The sequence below is a fragment of the Anas acuta genome, chromosome 22 (genome assembly GCF_963932015.1).
Source record: "Anas acuta chromosome 22, bAnaAcu1.1, whole genome shotgun sequence".
Classification (NCBI taxonomy): domain Eukaryota; kingdom Metazoa; phylum Chordata; class Aves; order Anseriformes; family Anatidae; genus Anas; species Anas acuta.
The window spans coordinates 4,381,212-4,400,067 of record NC_089000.1 but is presented as its reverse complement, the minus strand read 5'-3'; the positions used below and the strand labels follow the sequence as shown (position 1 = coordinate 4,400,067).

Genomic DNA, 18,856 nt, shown 5'->3' with positions numbered 1-18,856 from the left:
GAATGTCCATATTCAGCAGGTAATACTCACAAGGATACTCTACTGATAGCTTGACCCTGTCCAGCGGATTGAGTGACAGCAACTCTCTCTCAGGCCTAAGAACTGACAAATTCATGACAGTATCAGAACTGGGAATCTGTATTGCATCTGGAATACAGAACATAAAGCCAGTAGGCTGCTCAGGCTTTAAGGAAGTCATTATGAACATAAAACCTTAGCAGCCCCTTGCAATTACTTCAATTTCATGCCTCATAGATCCAGTCCACTGTTAAGCGAGGTTTGAGTGACGTTGCCCTGAGCTGACAATGTCACCTAAAGATCTAATTGAGGAGACAGAAGACTGACAGAATGATGTGTTCCAGAATTCTGGCCTATTTATGTATAAAATTGATTGAACGGGGGGTTAATATCTACAGACCTCTTTGAGCTCTTGGTCTGAAATGGGATGGAAGAACATTGTGGTATTATTTGCCTGGGATTCTGAGCTTTCAGGCTTCCTGTGAAAACTGCACCCTTACAGCAAATTCATAATATGATTTTGATTCCAGCTTGGCCTTGATACCGGAATCAGACAGAAGTTTAACCCTTATACACTTCACCAGACAGCAGCTCTCTGCTCTGTCATTGTACTGTGGCCCAGTCATGTCTGGTGGCTCTTCACATCCCAAACCTTAGAACAAGGAGACCCCATGCGACAGGCAGGCTGAGAGAGCCAGGTAAAGTGACAGGATCAATGACAACAGGGTGAAGGAAGTCTCCATGTCAAGTCTTCTTCAGGTTCTGCCCTTCAGGGAAAGGAGTGTCGGATCAAGAGCTGGACATGACTGTTCTTCCCTCTCCTTTCTTCATCTTGCTACAGAGGGTTTTGGGTTATTGCCTCGAGGTTTGGGGAACCGGTTCTGCAGGGGATGGTAGGGGAGCAGAAGGGGAAGAGTGAGGTTGGACTCGTGTGGCAATAAATATCCATCCGTGTCCTTTGTGTGACTTGCATGTCATGAGACACCTCAACCTTCCATCCCGGAAAGAAACTTTTACAGACATAATTGGCCTTAATAATAGCTTGCACAAACAGTACTTTCCCCTGAGAATCCCACGCACTGGGCAAACATCTGGCGAGTCCTACAAACCTCTGCCCTCGACACAGAGGTGTCGCTGTCACTCATAGGTGGAGATGGATTATCCAAGCAGAAAGCATACTGCCCAAATGTTAGCTCAACCTAGAAGTCAGAGAAAGGTCAAAGAACTGAATCCATAGTGCTTTTGCTAGGAGAATGTCCCTTCTCCTCAGCAGGCTTTTAAGGAGGCTGTTTTCCTAACCCACGAGATTAGCCTTACTCAGTTTCTCTCTAGCTGTAAACTTGGACCTCTGACTCTCTGCAGTCCAACTCTTAAGCAAATTGGGGGGCAAACACCTCCTACTTAAAGCTCTAGTTTTGTCTGGTGATTTTGCAAGGGTCCAGAGCAAGAGATCATCTTCCATTATGTGCAGTGGAAGGAGGTTCATCAGGAGAAAATTCTCCCGTGTTGCAAGAACATGCCACCTCCCTGTGCCGAGTCCCATTTCACACTGGTCCACACCCCAGGGCCCTCTGCTTTTCAGTGTCTGCTGCTTTCTCTGCAACGTGAAGAGGGGGGACTCAGCCGGGACTGGTTCCTATCTCCTGTCCATCTGACCTGTGGGAAACGTCAGCCCAGGCAACTGAACCGCATTTAGACAGAGAAAGAAGTGGGTAGTGCAGTGAGCCACAGCATTATCTCAGTGGGCCAAATCCCTCGTCTGAGAGCCATAAATGCAGCTGTGAGGGGGAAGTGTCAGCGTGGGGGTGCTGAATCATCGCATCCCAGAATAAGCCTTTGAGAGGTCACCTAGTTTATTCTCCGGCACGAAGAGGGGAACAACTACATCAGCACCCTTCCTGGCAGCTTGTGTGCTGCACCCTCCCAAGCTGCAAAGAACCAAAGACTCCTTTGTGTTGCTCGCCCCCTTCTTGGGTTACTTCTGAGCATCACCTGAATGCCCCGTGCTGCACCTCATCTGTGCGCCGTGTGGGCAAACAGCGCTCCCAACAGCATGGAGAGCCAATTAGTCCCTGAATAATCCCTGGTAATGCATAGGAAGCAGTGAAAAGAAAAGGTAGAGTAAGCATGTTCCCATTTCGGAGAGCACTGCAGCTCCTTTGTTTTATGCCATATCACATCTAGCTGCCTCTTACATGGAGCCAAACAAAATCAGCTTGTGCCCTGCCACACCAGAGGGCTCTCCGTGTTGCTGCCTGTCCATGGTGATGGAGTTGTTGTAGCCATGAGAGATGGTCTTTTGGCCATCATCAGAAGGAAATAGGAGCAGATTCTTCCCTGCCATGCTGCACAGAGAAGATTGTGGGAGAATTAATTTACTTTTTTGCCCCAGCAGATGGGTTTTCTGACAACTCTGGCTCCTTTTGTGTTACTGAGCTGCAAAGACTCCAGAGGTCTTGACTCAATGCTTCTCTTGCTTTCACAGGGGAAGAAAAAGGCAAAGACATGCATGAGAAATCTCCTCTTTCATAGAAAATCACAGCAGATGCTGGTACTTTGCTCCCCCCACTGTGACGGTGCCCAGACAACTTGTGTGACCACTCTGAGGTTAGTCTTAAAAAGCAAGGAAAAATCTGAAGCAAACTTAGACGCAGTTGTGCTGGCAAAAATCACTCAGTTCTTCAGTAATCTGCAATCCGCTCCCATTCATGGAGTTAAACATTCCCTCATAGCAAAGCTCCCAGCAGGGGGACAGTAAAAGGAACTGAATAACAGTTCAAAAACGATATATTTTGGAACCCCACCATCATCTCACGGTATTTAAAACTATTGAAGAATTCCCAGGGATTGCTTTGCCAGTGCCTGACTATGAACAAGCATCCAAGCAGTGATTATTTCTGGTGGGAAAAGGTTTCCATCCATTCACTACAAAAGGCCTCACCTTGGATTCCTGTGTAGTTTTCTTCAAAATAGCTGATGGGAGCTTTTGATGCCCAGAAGGTGTGAGATCTGGCACATATCAGACGTGATCTGGTGCAGAAGTGTTACCACACTTAAAGTTTCAGGTCTCGGTGTGGCTGGGTGGTAAATCCTCATCTTGTACGATGAGACTGGAGTCTGTAGGGTGCCAAGAAGGAATGTTCTGAGTTTCTCAGAGACTGATCCCTCACTTATAATGATTTGGGGTGCAGGGAAGGAGGAGTAGGAAAAGAAAAGAAGTTCTTTGGGGTGCTGGAAGTGCACAGCCAACACTTAGCTAAACTGCAACAACACGCTGGGGCAGGAAGCATCTCTGTTTGCAGACACAAGCTGAAGTGTGAGCTACAGTGCAACTGCTGCCACGGAGATAACACACACACAAAAACATACCTCTGCAGATTTATGGGCATTGAGGAATAGAAACTGCTAAAAAGGCTTTGGTTTCCCTGTTTGGCCTGTTCCCTGCCCCCCGTTCCAGCAAAGACTGGCAACACCAGGGGCACAGACCTTAAGAGCCTCCTGCATGCTGTTGCTTGTAACCTGATTGCTCCTTGCTTCCTTGTGCACTCAGCTAGAAATACACACAAGGCCCCAGCACATCAAGTCCTGTTCACCCTCATTTGTTCACGATGGTCAAAGCAACATGTGGATGTGTTTATTTCATTTCCTGATAGCAGGTTGAGCTTGCGACGCTGCAAGAGCTGTGTTTTGACTCGGAAGCTGAGCACATTTGCTATGAAGGCTGTAGAAGGGACACCAGCCTTGGCATTACCTACTTTACGCAGAGGATGTTCCTTGTGGCTTCAGCGAGTGAGCTGCCTGCGTTAGCAGTACGGGATTGCTGAGTGCCTGCCACGGTCTTCATTCCAGCTCCTTAACCCCTTGCATGGTCTGAAAGGCGGTGTGTTTGAGCTCCCCCACCTCGATTCAGGCTGTGGCTCAGGAGGACAGAGTACGTACTGCAGGATTATACATTTGGCTGTGAGTACTCCTAGTGTACGTCAAAGGACGTGTACTTTCTAGAGGATATGTCGTGGGGGCTGCCTTTGCAGGTAGGGGAGAGGTAGCAATGAGAGCTGGGCTGGGTTTGCCTCGTGGCCTTGCATGTGCTTGGAGATCCTGAAGGGTGTGGGGGGTGCTGCGGGTTTTGTGTCAGGCGCTGTGCGCTGAATGAGGTGCCTGCCCAGGAATCTGGCTGGGGATGTTTCTCCTCCAAGCTCTCCAATGTTTTGGGATGTCCTGGGGAGGCTGCAGAGCTCATTTCCTCTGCGCCTGGCACCAAGTCTGCTTCCCAGCTCTCCAGCAGCCACGCGAAGCTGCAGGGAGGCCATGAGGTGAGGCATGTTTGAGCTGTTACCTGGGCAACAGCTAAACATTGACTTCAAATAATAATTGCAAAATAACTTAGCGTCAGGGCGATGAGGCGGGGGAAAGGGGGCTGCCACTGCCCATTGTCCCAGAGAGCCCCATAAAATCCTCAATGAAAAGCTACTTGTACAAGCCAAATTGGCTGGAGCTCAACCTGTGCTCAGAGCTCTTGACAAACTACACCCAGGCAGAGGCACCGTGGTGCCCCGGGCCCTTCAGGTGGCCTCCTGCTTCATCACACCCAGCCACCTGCTACTGCCTGCCACCTCCCTGAGTTATCTGTGCTTTTAACCAGGCTCTGGATGGCTCTGTTAAACATATACGAGGGGAAAGCTTTGCACACAGACTGCTTCCCAAGTGTCCTGGTGGTGGTACAGTCTCCTGGCACGCTGCTTACAGTCTCTGAGCAGTAATCTGGGTGCCTTGCACCCAAGAGCTTTGCGAGACTTTAGTCAGTGACAGGTTGCTTTTTGAGTTCAGCCTTGAAACGAACAGCAAAAGAAATGGAAAGCTCTAGGGCAAGCTGCAACTCTGCCACATTGGTCCAGTATTGTGGTCAGGGAGGTGGGTATGAATGCTGGTAACTACGGACAAGGCATGGCCTTCTGCGTGGAAGTAGCCTGGGTACGACAAGCATGGCTCAGCCGTGGCTTGTGTCTTGCTTTGCTGCGACAAGTTTGGCTCAAAGGAGAAGCAGAAGGCAGCCCCTGGATTTTTAGATGCTGGAGAAATTGGAGGGAGAAGGGAAGAGCAGGAGGCTGTGGAGAAGTGGCAGCCTTTCTGCCTTATCTTCTGTGTCTGTGTTCCTGGATAAGAGGGGTCGAGGCTCTCTGCAGCTCAGCTTTCCTTGCTCAGGTGATGATCTGTGGTGCGCTCGTGTGGAGTTCTTCAGATGCACAGGATGCAACGGGCACTGCTGGGATCATGGCTGCAATTTGCCCTGCCTGTCTGGACTGTGTAGCTGAAGGCATTACACACAAGCCAAACAGCAAATCCGAGGCAGAGATCATCCCGGTTGTGTGGTTGTGTGGCACATAACGCACTGAGGATCCAGGTCCCTGACTAGGTCTGTGGGCACTATAGCCATGTCACGATGAAATAAATTGTTCTGCACAGGGTTTACAGAAATTACATCACAAACTTGTTCCTAAGCACCCAGCCATTCTGCACCACAGACACGTTACAGCACAGGACTTTTGTGTTTGTTTGCAGCTCCTAGATTTACTGGAAAATGCCTAGACCAGGGTAGATTGTATAATATATAGTCATTAAAAATTACCAGCACTGTTCTTGCTCTACAGTGAAGCTGGCCCTGGTACAGCGGGGACTTGCTTCCAGACAGATGGAGCTGTAGTGTTAGGTAGTCATGGGAGGGATGGGATTGTGTTTGACAAGCAGCATGAGGTCACTTTCTGTCAGTCCCCTTTGGGTGGGATATATCAACAGGCTGCCATTTGCCTTGAACGCAGTGACTAATTTCTCTTTTAAATCTGCTTATGCTGCTGCCCCTTCCCTGTTAACTCATTCTCATCCTTTGCCTTTCCTCATTGTTTCAGTCAGAGACAAGAAAGAAGCACGGATGACATCAAATGATAAGGTTTGGCACGGGGGCACAGTTTGCCAGTGGGCATGTTCCTCGCAGCAGCCAGCACACCATGAGATCAGGCAGTGCCTCACCCTGCAGTCAGCCGCTTGCCAGCTCCTCCAGGCACTTCTTCCCATCTATAAAACTGGAATAATTATCCTTCTTTTCCTTGCCTCATCCCTGTAGACTGTGAACCGTGTAGGTCACAGGCTGGGTGCCAGAAGGGTACCCCACACCATGGGATTAATATTGCAGTGGCATCCTGAGGAGCAGATAAAACGTTATGACAGCTGTGGTGGCATCTAGAGCCTCTCCAGCATTTCCCTTATGGATTGGCTTGACCAACGTGTTAGAAAACAGTGTGGGCTGAAGGACCACATCTGGAAGTGCAGGAAAAACCTAGACAGCTTCCCAGTTTGCCAGCAGGTCCAGGTGCAGAATCCATTTACGGCAAGGTCTAAAGTTAAAAAAAAAAAAAAAAAAAAAGTGTAAGAGGAGAAACACCAGCAGATTGCTACCTGCTAGGCCAGGAAAAGCTGGGTGTTAGGATGGCAGCTTGCACAGTGTAGTGGACAGAGGGTTTGGTCTGTGCCAAAGCCAGAATGACACCCATCAGTGCTGGGGGAAGTAGAAAATGCAACAGCCATTGTACAGGGAGCTGCTAAAGCATGTTCCCTCCACCCTCACCCAGCCTTGATGTGAACTGCAATTGTCTTCGTGGCTCTTACAGACACACAGAGTCATCCCCAGGTTTGTTGCATGCCAAACAGCCACGGTAACAAAACTCAGCTCTCATCCCAAGAGGGCTGGAGCTGAGGTCTGACACAGTCCAGGGCTCATGGTGTAGCTCACCAGCAGGTTGGAGAAGATGGGTATCAGCTGGTGTGGGTCCCCACCCAGTGAGATGGAGGACACTGGGATAAACCTGATTCAGACCTCTGACTCCGAACAAGATGTTCTGACTGGAGCTTGTCCTACCAGATGTTAAAAAACCAGCAACTACATTTCTATGTAAGTCAGGCAGGTGTTTTCATTCCGTGTTTGGATGGCTCCTGCAATTACACTGGATCATTGTTTCTGGTGAGGAGTGCTTGGGGTGGAAGTGGGAAGAGTAGAATGAAACCTGGCTGATCTTGGAAGTTGGTTGCTGCCTGTGACTTCTCTTGTTAGCAAGGAAAGCCTCCCTGCAAGCCTCCGTGCTAGCAGTGACAGCATTGCAGCCCCTTGAGAGCTTCAGAGACCCTATGGAGCATGGGGATCTTGAGCTGCACATTTCTCTCATGGGTTCCTCTCTAATTTCTCTTTAACAGCAAAATTCTCATAGCTGGAAATTCTGGAAGTGAACCATCAGCATCTTTGTTTATCCACCTCGGCTGAAAGTAATAGCATTTATACAGCACTTTGGATGCTCAGGTTTTGTTCAGGCATTAGAGACCTACCCAGAAAATCTACTTAAATAAGCCAGCGGATCCCAGGAAAGAAGTAAATTCTCTGCTGCTCTCTGCCGAAAACCTGAGTGGCTGCTGCATCACCTGGGGAGATGAATGCCTGCAAAGAGCTGTGAGTACCCTGAGCCTAGGGATGCCTTGTTGGAAGACCCTGGCTAACCCCCTCTGTTCTGTAGGAACCTTCCACAACATCCCTGCAGTGACAGATCTGTGTGCTGATCCTGGACAGATCCTGCTGGCCCCATGGGGTTTTTCCTGGTGGCTGAGAAGTCCCAGCAGCTCTGCCAAGCGAGTGCCTTTCCCCTGCACTGCGCAAAGGCTGCTGAGGATGCTGGTGCAGGGACAGAGGTCCCTGAGCGGGAGGAATTAGAGAAATGCAGATGGCAGAGAGATGTTGGATTCCTCTATGTTTTGATTACTCACCAGAAGAGAATGCCGTGCTGTAGGCATAGGCACAAGGTGTCAGTGGGAAGTGTGTAGGGAAGGGGGGAGCCTCTCCCACCAAGAATATGTGCTTTGTACCCTACACTTCTCTGCTTTTCAGCCAGCCAGTAAAATGAAAAACATGTGAGGGGTGGAGCAGGAGGGCAGGGATTTATGGGTTGTTTTATAGGAGATGATATAAAATGCTTTTATTTCAAGTTCTCTATTGTATTCATTTCCTCTCTCCTTCCCTTGCTTTTTTCTTAACCACATGCAGGAGAGAGGCTTGATCCAGGCTCTCTGCAGCCCCAGCATAAATCTACCTACGGAACCCCTGTGGTCCACGGCAGCCCACCCCTTCCACTGCCATGCATTTATCTTGTCTTATCAGCAAAGAGATAAGGAACCAGGTGAGGACTCTATGCTGCGGACATGTCAGTCTGTGCTGGCTCACCAGCTCTTCCAACATCAGCGCAGAAGTGTGGAGTTATATTAATGGTGTGCACCACTTTCTTTGTAAATAGCTGTCCTTCTGGAAAAGCACACAGGTTGGGAGGAGAGTGGGAAGCTGCAGAGTGTTAATGAAACCATCTCTCATTAAGTAAAACCAGCCTAGCCACACAACAAGATTGCAAAGAGAGAAAATGGAAAAAAAAAAAAAAAAAAAAGCACATTAAATAACAATAAAACAGCCACAGTTGCAATTAAACACACAACACCTTTACACACTCCAGGAACATTAAAGAGATCTTTTGGAGTAGGAAGAGAGGCAGTGGGCCACGTTGGAGAAGGATTTACATTCCAGGCTAGTGGGCCCAGCAGAGCAAAAGCTCTGAAGTCTTGCAGCATCACATACAACAGTGCAACCTCTGACAGAGAGCAGAGCCCTGTCTCACAGGGTCCTGGTTGTTCGTGAAGATTAACAGGTTGGTTGTGTAAATGGGGACTAACGAGGCTGAGGAAGCTTATTACAGCAATGACACTGGTGTAGCCCTTCATCATCAGGGAAAAAGCAAAGGACTGAGCCCTGAGATCTCCTTGACCTGTATGTTCTTCCTGTGTTTGGTCTCAGGAGAAATTCTGAGATATTTCAGGGCATTGCAGCGTAGAAATCCCCCCTCATCCCCCACCCCTTTATTCTAAGGGGGATTTCTGGAATGATCTGCTGAGCAACAGTGTCAAATTTATGGGAAAAGAGGCAGGGCTAATAAAGCTGTAACAATAGGACACCCAGTCCTTGTGGCGTTTATTGCTGTATCTTAAGATTCATGTTGGCTCGTTGCTCTTGTATCCAGATTGAAACATTGCAGAGCTTATTTAAATGAAAATCCTCATCCACTGAATAAAAATACAAATGCAGGAAACCATATGTTTGAATCATAGCAATTATTGCTCTTGTTTCTATAAAACTTAATCCTAATCTTGGGCTATTAGACCAAGCATTTTTTGAGCCACGTTGGACAAAAAGGTTTACTGAGCTAAATTTAGAGGTCAGCAGATCTTTGATGTTGTAGCTGGAGCCTCATTAATTTCAGGGGATCTGTGCACAGACTTGATGGCAGAATCAGGATGTCAGGGAGGAGTTATAGAAAGCAGTCCTGGAATAACATAAGGAACCTTGTATAGTAAGGCATGGAAAATGTTTGTTTGCAACCATGTTGCTTAATTCTGGAGTGAGAACAGCAAAATCAGGAGACAGGAAAGGTTGGAAATGATAATTTAAAGTTAAGCTAATGATAATAAAATAGCGTATGTGCAATGTAATAAATCTGATGGGATGGGCAGCCATTTTACTAAGCACTTTCTGCTGCAGTTAGCTAATAGAACAGCAGAGTGTTTGGTCACTGAGGTCATCTCCTCTGTGCATTCAACCCTTACTTAAATTAATTTTTCCTCTTATAAGAAACCTTTTTACTTTTAAGGGAAAGATTCAATCGAGTAATGATGTGCAAATCCAGGGAGGTGGGAGGTATTGTTGAGAAGAAGCATCTTTCATTGCATTCTTGTAAGTATTTTGTTAGTTAAATTGCAGAGAAGCACAGACACAGGAGAAAAAAAAATAATAAAAGAGAGATATTCAGATTGCTGTCACATTGGAAAATTTCCTCCACCTTTTTTGTGCTGTAATTCCACTTGGAGAATGAAGAGAGTGTGTAGGTGATGCAGTCCATAAACATCATACTATGCTTTAAATTGGAAGCAACTCCAATTGCTCTGTGTGATGCTCATGTTGTTCCCTTGCATTACAGCATCATCTAAAGGCCCCAGCAAGGACATTGTCCCCTCTTGCTAAGCTCTGGAGAGACTCAACACCCACTCCAAAGAGATTACACCCTGAGTAGACATCATGCAGGTAATATTCCAGGTTTCCAGAAAGTGGGACATTGAGAATGGCACAAGCATTTATGAGATCCCAGGTCATTATGCAGGCCATGTCTAATCACATTGTCTAATGCCAGTGTTTTTCTAACCCAAAATGTGGTGAATTGAGGTACTCAGATGAGTTTACAGCTAAAAATGGGTTCACTGGGTATGTTGGGTATATTGGCTGCCTAGTTGCTCTTGTACAGATGTCCCGTGCCTGCTAAGTCACATATTTGGTTGGATCTTATTTAATTGTAGAGTTCTGGACTTTGGTATGGTTGCTTTGTACTTGGGATGGACAAAAAGGTGAGAATCCAAAGAGAAGGAAAGAGGCGAAAAAAAGATGGAGCAGAAAGGAGGATGTGGGGTTTGTTTGAACATACGTGCTGTCCTCAGGGAGGCAGAAGAATCTGCCTCCAGCAAATTCCACAGAGAGGTTGATCTGTGGCCTCTGAACTCAGTCCTCAACTCCACGAAAGTTCAAGGGCATTTCATTTCTCTGCTGCTCCATTGCTTGCAGGTGTAACATCATGGATGCACCTTAAGGCTTCAGAGCTTGAGCTCAGGGAATGGACTAGCATACTGGAACCCTAATGGCTTAATGTGAGTCCAGCTCTAACAATTTAATTGGGATGGGAAGGTAAAGAGAAAGACGTTGTGTGGAAGATGCTGGGTATGGTTAGTGACTCTCATGCTTTGCTGTGCTGGAGCTGGAAAGTTCCTCTCAGACTGGCGTGTTGCCCTGGGAGGGTGGGAAGCACTGAACTGGAGCCCTGTACCTTTTAAGTCCCCCACCCAGCCCACTCCCCATTCATGAGATGTTTGATCGCTGAGCTCACTCCTGAATGGGGTCCAGGTAGCTCCTCAGTGCTTCGGCTGCTTGTCATGGAGCCCTGGATCCCAGGCTCTCCTCCCATATGGTTCCTATTAGCCCTCATGTTGCCTGCAGAGAAGCTGGCTATGGGGATGAAGGGAAGCGGGTTCCTGAAGAGGGATGGTGCTCCTCTTTTCCGTCCCTCCCCTTGTCATTTCCTGGAACTTGGGTTTACTACCTTAATTTGGCTGTGTTGGCTATGATTGCACTGAACCACCATGGGTGGAGGAACGCTGCTCACCCACTGCACTTCTGTAATGCTGGCTCTTGGGAAAAGGCACTTGTGGGCTCCTGGTATTCCTCACAGGCCTCCAGGAGTTTCATTCATCCTTCAAATGGAAAACTACAGAGGTGTCTCAGTGTTATGCTACAGGCCATCCTCGCCCACAGCATAAACATAGCTACAAGACAGCAGGATTTCCGTATGCTGACAGCAGACGTGGAGATGTTCTTCCCGCAGTCAATGGCTGGCAGCTCTTGTTCAGTGCTGAGCCAGGCTGTACACGGGCAGTGTTTTCAGTCTGCAATAACCCAGGACTCTCAGGGTCCTCAGTCACTCCTTCCGACCGATTGCATCTCCTATTCTGCCCAAGAGAAAAACAAAAGACTGTAAATTCTTGGCTTCAGTGGCATCCTCTTACCACAGGCTCCTAAATCCAGTTCCATGTCAGTGTGGAAAAAAAATGTTTTCTTTTGTCAGTTTTAATTTTACCCAGTTTCTCATCCTCTTGAGCGCCCTTCTTGCTCCTGTGCTGACAGCCTGCCGCTCCTGGTGTTGGGTCAGCCCTGCAGTGGTTGCACGACACGGCATTTAAAATGGTAGCAGATGCCTGAAGTCTGTCTGTCCTCGAGGTCCTGAAAGTGGAACGGAGCCCATTTCAGCAATGACAAGATGTTTAGTAACAGCAGCCAAGTCTTGCAGCAACCCAGGCTCTCCGTTCGTAGCGTCTGAGCAGAGCCGACTGGGAGGCACACGTGTTGTGGCAGACAACTGCTGACCCTTGGGCAAGCTGGTCTCTGCCCGGCCTCATCTCTGCTTGCTCATTTTGTGCTGGCTGCCTTGGGGTTTTAGCTTTCCACGTGTAAAGCAGAGTCAATGATCACGCACTGCACGATGCAACAGGTAGAAGGAATTCAAGCTGTGCGTGTACACTCAGGGCCTTTAGGCTGGTTGGTTAATCACTCAAAGTACTCTCAGCAAGGTTTTGCTGATGGAATAGCCAGGTGAAGTGTCTCCTCGCTATATTTATAAAAATACACGTCCTGTGTGCTCCTAACCCCTTGGACTTTGGATGCTCTCTTAGGCATATGCTTCTCCCAAGGTCCCGCTCAAACTCCGAGCAATGACCTCAACCATTCCCAGGGCAGCTGAGCAATATGAGTATCTTCATTACCACCCGAGTTATGCCTTTGATGGTGCTTCTGGCAGGGATGCACTTTGGAAAAGAGAACAGAGCTTCAGATATGTATCCACCTCCTGATAGACACCCACTTACTGCACAATTCCAGATTCCTTTCACCAGGTGCTTTGGCTGCTTTCAGTTCAGACATTCGGGATCTTCAGGGAAGAAATATAATTCCTCGTGATCTTGCTCGACTGTGTTGCTGGTTTTAATCTGAATGCCAGAAAATAGCTGAGTTGCAGGCATGTATCTGTTGCCTTGGACTATTTTAGCAATGTTTCAGCTAGCTGAGGACTTGAGACAAAACTGTTACAGAAATGTCTGACCCGGCTCCAGCTGCAGTCAGTGGAAAAAGAGTAACTGACTTCAGTGGGAGCTGGATTAGGACCTAAAACAGTGAGCACAGTGGTGCTGCGGTGTCTTTCATCTCAGAACTGCTGGGGGAAATCCAGACGAGGCTGGTAATGGTTGGGAAGCTGCCAGCTGCTAATGATGTGGAACAAGTTGGTGAGTCCTTGCTCCAGTTTGTAGGAAGCCACCAGACAAAACAAGTCCCATGAACAGCCAGCTCGACCCTTTCCTGGTTGGGTTCGTGCTGTACTGGCAAGGGAGTACTTCAGGAACTTCCCCTGATGTGGCTCCTGTGGTGTCTGATCTGCAGAGGCCACAGCGCTTCTATGCACATTGATCCTCATGAAATTCCCTAGAAATACTCTACATGCTATAAAAACAGTGTCTGGAACATAGTGCTTTTCCCAGATCTGGCCCACTCTCCTGCCGCTTTGATGCAGTCACAGCATAACCACAAGACCTGTCTTCCTCTTTGATTTCTCTGCCTGTAGCCACAGCTCCTGGAGTGAATACCTGCACTCTGCAGTGCTCTGTGTTTCGGGTCCCATAGGTGAAGTGCTCTGTGTGATGGAAGAGCAGACACCTCTTAGTGTGGGGTACCCCAAGAGCTCAAATTCAACGGGTGACTAAACCAAGAAAGAGAATCTCCTTCAAATAATATCCTAGAAGGTGCAAAACAGTGTGAGATATTGGACAACATGCACAAACCAAGCAATATTTTTGTCATTTTCAGAGCTATACAGGAAAACAAGGATGGAGAAGGAGAGCCAGATCCTGTGCACACCATTGGTACAGCTGTTGAGGCAAGCAGATGCAGGCCAACATACCTCTCATTCCACCTGGCGAAGGAAAATGAAAGTAAATGTGATGGCAGCCAGAAAGCAGGTAATATTTTTGCTGTCCAGGTCAAAACAGCAAGATCCTCAGACAGTATTTATGGCTTTCTTTTCTAGGGCTTCAGAAAAAAATTATTGCTACCTGAGCTTTTTAGGACTGATTTCCCCTTTGAGATGTGTTTCATGGACAGCAACAGGAGCCACAAGGCAGGGTGTCTTCAAAGTGTCCAGAGAGGATGATAGGCATATACGGGCAAAACTGGAGGTGCAGGCAGAGAAAGCACACGGGATCTGTTAAAGATCAACCTCATGTGCCTAACTTCCCACTGCCCTAAAGTGGCTCTGCTTCTAACATTGGTCTTACAGTGCTCTCTGCTGGGGAATGAGAACTAGAGGAAAGCACAGCTGCAATTATTCTTTAGTCCAGAAGGCAGACAAGCATTCCAGGCTAAGGAATGATGTGCTAATTTAGCTTATACGTTGCTCCAGGAAATTTATACAACCTCCTCTGGCCTACTAGCATAAATTTGTCTGAACTGTGCTCCAGAAATAGGTTTCTGGCCAATGCAGAAACACATGACAAAAATGTCTGGAACCTCATGTGCTCAATACAGCTGCCAGTAACATGTAGCTGTTAAGTTGAGTGGCAGTGGTCCCCAGGCAAACAGGCTTCACTTGCAGCTTTGCACACTTCCAAGCCACTCAGTCAAGGCACCTAGCTGGAACTGCATTAACAGACTCCTTAATGAGCTTGGCTAGACAATTAGATCAGTGTCTTTTACTGCTGCTGCTGGCAATGGTAAATAGGGTAAGAGGGAATTTCACAAAGATACTTTGCCACCTAGTAAAATGGAAAATCATAGGCTGATGCCCACCTAGATAGACTAGCAAAGGCTCCACTAAACTCAGATTTGGTGATGGAAGAATACCTTTACCACCATAATTTATATCATTTTCAGAAGCTGATAATGATGGCCCGGTAGAATAAATAAATAAATAAAAAATCTGTGCTCCTAAATGGTACTTCCACCAGGGGGCTCTGTGAACACATCTGTACTTTAAAAAATGCCTCTACAGTAGACCAACTGTCAGGTGAAAAAAACAAAGTTTTAATCAAAATACTGGATCCAACCAGTATGGCATTACAGGGGAGGTGCAGGTCTCATCTCTCTGGTGACCAGCAATAGAGCCTGAGGGAATGGCATGAAGCTGCATCAGGGGAGGTCAGGGTTGGATGGTAGGAAAAGATTCTTTACCAAGTAGGCGGTCAGGAATGGGAACAGACTCCCCAGGGACACGATCACAGCACTGAGCCTGTTGGAGATCAAGAAACATTTGGGCAATGCTCTGAGAAGCATGGTTTGCTATTTGGGTGGTCCTGTGGAGAGCCAGGAGTTGGACTCGATGATCCTTGTGGGTCCCTTCCAACTTGGGATATTCTATTATGATTCTGTGTTACTGTAGAGTCCTCCTATTTAATTACTATTCATTAGAGGCAGTGCTGTCCATAAATAGCCTTGCCTGAAATTGCTTTACTGTCTTTGTAAAAACTTCCAGTACCTTGTGACTTGCTCCTAATGATTCTTAGTGGGGATAAATTTGGGATATGTGGTCTCATACCTGATAGCAAATAGAGAAATAAGCAGAAAGTGTTAACCTAGGGAAGTGGTCACTGGTAGATGGTCTTGGTAATTGCCTAAGATACTCTTTGTTAGCTGATGGAATGTGTTAAAGTAAGCTGAAATCTAGACACCTATGTTGCTGTGCTGGGCAATGGCTGAGGAGCCAACTCATAGCCAGTTCTGCTGCTCCTGTGGGCAGCAGGAGGCAGATGTCCCTTAAATTGCTTCTACATTAATTATGAGAGCTCAAGTACCAAGCCTCAAAGGCTGCTGCATGTCTCTGGCAGTACGAAAGGGCATAAAATGAGGAAAGATGGCTCCATAAGAGCTGAGTAATTAAAGAAGGCTTTCTAGACCTGATAAATCTCACATTGCAGGCAGACAGGGAAGCACTTGCTGCTGGCTGCCTTTATGGGTATTTTCTATAGCTGCTTGTCTTTGCATTTATAAGGGTCCATAGGATGCAGAGCATACAATGGACCAAATGTTCTGAACAGTATAATGTTTGCTGACCTTCGTGTATCCCACCTCAGCCTTGCTCGCACAGAAACAGAGGAAATGGAAATCAGGCCCTACAGCTTTAATGCTGAGAGGAGCGACCTGACCGCCCTCCTGCATACGTGACCCTGCCATGCCAGCCAGTGAACTGACTCGAAATGGCTGCATTTAAAAACAGCTCAGCTCTGGCCACATCCTTACCCAGGTCTCAGGGCACAGGCAGCCCTGCTAGAAACCCTTGTCCAGAGGGTTTTCTGGGAAGCTGGTCGATGAGTGGCTGTCTAGAGCCTACGCCTCCCGCACACCCCCTGCGTGGGCTGCGGCCCAAGACGAGAGCCCTGACGCTTCCCTCCGGTCTGGCAGCTGCTCCTGCTCTTGTCTGGCCTTTTGCCTTGCAGACGAGCCCACTGCCCAGTCACCAAGTGACAGCTGCAAGAGATTCACAGTGTGCACAGCATAAGGGCAGGGAAAGAGCAAGGGAACAGCAATAGAACAAAACAAGCCGAGGGAAAGGGCACCCGTCCCACGTGCGCATTCTGTGGGATCAGCTTCCCCCCCTTCTCTGTGACCCTAAAGCAGCTGACCAAGACCTTTCCTACACCCCATTCACTGTTGTTCATGAAGACCCATTTCTCTCTTTTCCCCTCTGCCTGAAGTAGATTTTTTTCTGTCACTCATGTCCAGCATCCTGGTTCCATGCTGTAAGAGACTGCCTGGCACCTCCCCAGGCTTAACCAGCCCATTTGACCTAGGAAATGTTTTCCTGAATTTGCTGGTGGGTTAGAAATAACCTCCTACCACCTCACAGCTCCCCACAGACAAGTGTTTGTACATGTACTGTGAGAAGGGCTGCTTTGTTTCTGTGGGACTGAGAGCATGAAACTGGGCCTCAAAACCAGTTTCGTTGTGGCGAGAGCTCTTGTGGTTGGGCATGTAGGAAAATGCTTGGCCGAACTCTATCCCTGTATGTGTATGTAAGCATAAGTGCTTTGTGTGCATGAATAGGAAAGGCTGGTGCTCCTGCCTTTGTGCATTTGAAGTTTGTAGATGTAAAGAACACTTGGCCCAGCTTTCACTGGTATATATGTGTGCTTATGCATGTGCTTTATCTATTTGCATGTGAATGTGCACCACTTGCATTTCGCAGGAAGTCTTAGCAAAGGAGTCCTTTCAGCCAGTTCTAGTCATGTTGATGTTATCAGTTGCCTAGGTGTGCTTTCTCAATCCATATACCTACCCGGATGCTTTTGTCAATGTGATAAGGTCAGTGGTTTTATTGGCTGGGAATAGACACTACAAACAAGGTGGGCCTCCAAATACCACATGCTGGCTGAATCACTACCACCAGCAAACAAAAGAGAGGTGTTAAAAGAGTCATCTGACTTGCAATAACCCTGCAAAGGGTACCAACTCTCTTCTGAGTCATCTATTCTCCAGAACTTTCTATTCTTTGATTAATTTTCATGATCTGTTGGGATTACACTTGAAAGAAAGCTCTTCAGTTACCTCACCATTTCACAGGACCAGCTTCCTCTCTATATTAACAACTACCAAATCCATGTCACCGTATGGATCTCTGGTGTAAGTTCTACATCATTACAAAGAGTAGCTTTACAGAATCTTGATGACAGCTTGGGGTCCTTCGGATTCTGGCTTGCATGGGAACCAGGTGGCCAGAGCTGTAACTTTGCCTCAGATCCCATTTGCACTTAATGCTGTATTCATTCCTTAATCTCAACAAATGCTGTAGACTAGGGATCCCATCACCCCTGTCTGCTAGACTGATTCTGCTTTGGTAAATCATTACCCTCCAGCCAGCACACAAGATCTCTTAAAGGTAAATGTTCTTTGTAGCAAATTGGGGTTCATCATCAGCACCTCAAAACCAGAAAGGTCTAGGACAGTTCTGAGGATCCAAGAAGGCCCACACCAACAGCACTGCCCCCAGCATGGACCCAGGTACTGCTTCACCTCTTGGTTTTAACCCTTAAGCCCTGCTTTCCTCCAAGTAGGCTGAAGCCTAAACTCAGAGTGTGCACAACCAGCCTTCAAACCCCAGCTTCCAAAAGTCTGAGGACTGGGAATTTTGGCCTGTGTCATACAGGAGGCATGAGGTTCGTGTCTGGATCTGAATTCAAACTAGGAGGCTGTTCGTTCAAGCCTGTTGTCATGATAATAGAAAGCTTGTGTATATGGAAAATGTGCAGACCAAGGGTCTTTTTGTACACGTTAATCTTTTCCCCAGGATTTTAGCTTTGTTAGAAATGGCTCAGTCTTCTTTAATGTAAAAATCCAGACATTCCTAAAAGTCCTGGCTGTGAAATTAATCCACAGCATATAAATTGATGGCATCTATCCTACAGATGAGTGTAAATCATTGCACTGGGCCAAAGGTCTTCCACTGACTTTAGGGGAGTGCAAATTTTAAAAGCTTGATGTCATGTGCCCCTTAAACATAAAGCCTGCTAAAGCTCAGTGTCAAGCCATCTCTCAGAAACACCCAGCAGCTTTCTTGCCCAGCACTGCGAGCATCTGAGCTTTCCCCCAGGTCATTCAAAGAACTGGAGGAAAGCTGCAGGTTTTGAATACGCAAACTGAGCTTTTATTTTTGTGTGTGTGTGTGTCTAGTGAAATAATTGGCGTGTTTCCTCAGTTCCTGATATTAACACAAAACCAAAGGAGCTTCCTCCTCTACTCAGACCTGCTGAGGCCAGTTCTGGGCTCCCCAGTCCAAGAGGTTGCTCCTGGAGCAAGTCCAGCAGAGGGCTAATAAGAGGATTAGAGGGCTGGAGCACCTGTTGCACGAGGACAGCCTGACAGAGCTGGGCCTGTTTAGCTTGGAAAAGAGCAGGCTGAGAGGGGATCTTAGCAATGTGTATAAATAATTAAAGGAAGGGTGTCAAGAGGATGGGGCCAGACTCTTCTCCGTGGTGCCTGGCAACAGGACAAGAGGCAATGGACACAAACTGAAACAGTGGGTGTTCCAGCTGATTGTGAGCGGGCACTTCTTTACTGTGAGGGTGCCAGAGTTGCCTAGAGAGGTTGTGGAGTCTCCTTCCCTGCAGATACCCAGAACCCGCCTGGCTG

General features: G+C 47.5%; 1 long non-coding RNA gene across 1 annotated transcript; it reads left to right on the top strand.

The window, feature by feature from the left end:
- The first annotated feature begins 6,171 nt into the window (after positions 1-6,171).
- LOC137843391 (uncharacterized) lies at positions 6,172-12,646 on the top strand. The gene is made up of 5 exons (XR_011089482.1): positions 6,172-6,961; positions 7,261-7,510; positions 8,099-8,231; positions 10,071-10,174; positions 10,706-12,646. It is a non-coding gene; the product is annotated as an uncharacterized lncRNA (long non-coding RNA).
- Positions 12,647-18,856: the final 6,210 nt, after the last annotated feature.